Genomic DNA, 3,592 nt, shown 5'->3' with positions numbered 1-3,592 from the left:
CCCTGGTGTGCCCACCCGGCTGCTCCTGCGGCCCCGCCGGGCTCTGCAGGGGCCTGCGCCCCACTTTCCACCGCCGGCTGCCCGCTGGGGGGTGCAGAGCCCATCCCACTGCCACGGGTGACCAGCTGCAGCACAGCACAGGTGGCCACCCTCCGCGCCGGCAGGGCGTTCGGCCAAACACCGGGTGCCTGTCGTACTCGCTGCTGCTGCCGGTACGTGGCACGCAAGGCCAGAGGCTTCGCCCTTCGTGGGACACATAGAAGCGTGACATGTCCCACGCGCCGCCAGCCGTACAGCATCACGTGCCTGCCGTCCCCAGCGTGCTGGATCCCTCGCTGCCATCGTTTCCCCAGAATAATAACTGTTGGCAACGAACAAAACGCACCCTGCCTGTTAACCAACACACCTGGTGTATGGGTTTCTGTGGCAGACCTGCTCTGTCTCCTCTGTACCACACCCGTTTCATTCACTACATCGTGTCAGCTGTATAATCCACCAGTTATCAGCTGTATAGTCCATTGTGAGCTTCACCAACCGTTGTGACATCTAGATACACCATCTGCGCCCGGGGAACAACGGGTCTGTCCCACAGGACATATCTTCTTGGTCATGTCTCACACCCCCAAACACCCGTTCTGGTTCCATCCTAAACCATCTTCATTCTCCTGCCTGAAGGACAGATGCTTCACGCACCCCTTGCCTCCCGGCATACCCAGAAGTGTTTCAGACAGGCTTTCAAACCGGTGGTTGCATGATAAAGGTGTGCCACCCAAACCTTTCACACATACTTCACTGACACAAAGGGACAGATTTCCACAGTGGTAAATGACAAGCCAGAACGCCCTAAAACCTCCTGCAATGTTTGTTCATTCATACTGCAGTATGATGGACCATAGTATCATATGCTCTACCTTCTGCAAAATTATAGCCAATAGCTAAAATACGATGCCAATATCTGAGCATTTCTCAGACTGAATTTACTGAAGGGTATGTACGTTTGTTCATTTGCTTCTGCAAACAGCCGGGTCCTACGCCCCAAACCTCAGGTGTGATTCAGACAGCTCTTCTGACAACTGTCTGCCTCATGAGTACGAGGCAAGGCTACTCACAGATTATGTCAGTGGCCAAGACTCTCGTTTACCCAGACATCATCTGATGCTCTCCTTTCTGCTTGGGTGGCTCGCCAAGACTTCTGGCTTCTCATGGCCGCAAGCCAGCGCCCGCTTCTGGATTCCAGGTTCCCATCTGCCTGACTCTGTACAACAGGGAAAAATACACTATCACTTGCTTAAATGCCAACGGAAAGTACAACTTGAGAGCAGGAGGCAATTGTAGGCAAGTCCTAGCAGGGTGGACAAATAAATAAATAAATGACACCAAAATGCTGGACAGTATTTTTGTTACTTAGTAACAAAATAATACCTTCTTTGACAGAATTACTACATTCTAAGCCTTCTGGAATAGAGCTCCCACGTGCATCAAGCTCACACTTCTGAAAGCTGCAATTTCAGGGTGTGAGGTGCATGGGTTTGTTTACACAGGGAATTTACTAACAGAAAGCTCCTGCGTTGTCACTGCTCTGCTGAAGATGGGTGCAAGCACTGCACATCATCTAGCATGCACACGTATTTCAGGGTAAGAATTCTTCTGGATTTTTGTATGCTATGTTTAAGATAGTATAAAGCAAAGAGGAGAGAAAATGTCCACATCAGGAATTATATCACTAGTACAACAGTAATATAATAATAGATTTTTTTTCTTTTCTATTCCCATAAGCAGACAAGCTGCAAGGCAGGTGCCTCTATTTCCCCAGCATGGATAGCAGTTTGTGGAAAAGAAAGGACTGCACAGCTGGGAAATTCAGCAATGCATATGTGTTTGGCTATAAGACATCTGAGAGGAGGTTATTCTACAAGTACGGGAGAGACACTCAGCACGGTGACAGTAAGACATCTGATCTGTATCTCAAACCGGTTGGGATATTTCAGCTGGGTCTTATGATTATCAGCAACAATTTATTCCACCAACTACCATTTGCCTTCCTAGCTCTCTCGCATGCAAAACGTAGCCTTGTATCCCTTTCAATACTGTTTGTTGAGCTGCCAGAGTTGTAGTATGTTGAATTTTGGCACAAACAAACTTTGAATATTCAAGTGAGTGCAAGAATGGGAGTCAGCTGAAAGAGCAGGTTGGATAACCTGTATCTCTAGAACAATTTCCCATCATCTAGAAACGCAGGTCAGTTTGGAGAGAGTCACGAGTCTTTTGCCATTTCTTTGAGAGGTGGGACAGGAGAAAGCGTTGATTTATTGCCCAGGATGTGCTCACTCAGGAGGTGCCTGCTGTTGAAGAAGCTTTTGCGTTCTTCTTAAAAGTGTTGTCACTGCAGCTGCGTTGGATGTAGATGTTATACTTCCCTAGAATTAGGCAAGACTTTGTTTTCCCTCTTTTTTCTTCCTATTCTTTTTTGCCAATGAAGGTGAGGTGTCTCCTGTCACCTATAAACCTTTTCTCAGGACAAAATTCTCACTATTTGATAGAGGAAGAATATTGGCAAGTGTCCTCAGTGTCAATGGTCCAGAGTACTAAGTTTCACACTTTAGGAAAGAAATACAATTGTAGTGTCAGCAAAGAACGGATGCCTCTGAACGCTAAACATTCCTTGCACCTTTCTTTTGAGATTTTTCCCATGCACTCTGAAATGCATAATGTAAGGACTGGTCCAAAGCCTTAATGCATGCAAAATCTGATTTCACGGTTGATTCCATGAAACATCTTTTGTCGCTGAGTTCACTAAAAATGCAAACCAGCCGTTTAGTCCTGAAGCCAAAGTCTGCAGGACATTATTCCATTATTCACATCAGAAAGTTTCATATACCGTGTCTGGTTGGGTGTATGAGCTTGCAATGGAAAGATGGTGGAAAGTCCGGTCTGCAAATGTTGCTAAGCGTAATTATTTATCCCAATTTGCCTGTGTCTGCAGTAGCTACTCATTTGGTCAGCTAAGACTCATAGTGATGTTTCTGCTTCCTACTTGGATGAGTGAGTAATAAATAAAAAAATACAAGGCAAGGTAAATGCCTATGTTCACACATGAATGCTCGGGTTCACATATGAACACAGATGGTCCTGTGGAGGGAAACAATTTCTGGATTGTGTTTCAATGAGAAAATGGCCGTATCACTCGTGTTTCACACTATGCAAAATGAAGACTATGCAAAATGGTGCAAAATCATCTTTAATTTCGTACCACCTCAGTTTCTCATTGGTGCTGACTGTTAGACTAATTCCTGTTCTGAGCAAACTACCGCAAAACCGCAGAAAATGGAGAGATTACTGCCAACACAAAGGACTCCCAGCTGCGGGGGTCTGCAGGAGGTTCCAGGTTTCACTGACTCAACCCCAAAAGTATTTCGGCCCAGCACTGGGCATGTCTCCCATCGCGGCTCCGGCCTCACCGCTCGGAGGCCATCACGGACCGGGCACAGCACGGCCCCTCTCCAGAATGCGAGTGCGTCGCACCGACCCCCCCTCTGCCTCCCGAATGACCCCCCCCATCCACGGCTGCCCCCCACGCCGGGGCTCCCCGTGC

General features: G+C 47.5%; 1 protein-coding gene across 1 annotated transcript in view; it reads right to left on the bottom strand.

Annotated features, from left to right (window-relative positions):
* The window catches only part of RIMKLB (ribosomal modification protein rimK like family member B), a 78,286-nt gene extending 78,183 nt beyond the window's left edge, over positions 1 to 103 (bottom strand). The window contains exon 1 of the mRNA XM_026867719.1: positions 16 to 103. The gene's annotated coding sequence lies outside the window, so the exon portion shown is untranslated. The remainder of the gene's footprint in view (positions 1 to 15) is intronic.
* Positions 104 to 3,592: the final 3,489 nt, after the last annotated feature.

Source organism: Athene cunicularia (genome assembly GCF_003259725.1).
Source record: "Athene cunicularia isolate RWA chromosome 1 unlocalized genomic scaffold, athCun1 chr1_part2, whole genome shotgun sequence".
Lineage (NCBI taxonomy): Eukaryota > Metazoa > Chordata > Aves > Strigiformes > Strigidae > Athene > Athene cunicularia.
The sequence above is the reverse complement of the archived record's forward strand: the minus strand, read 5'-3'. Positions and strand labels throughout refer to the sequence as shown.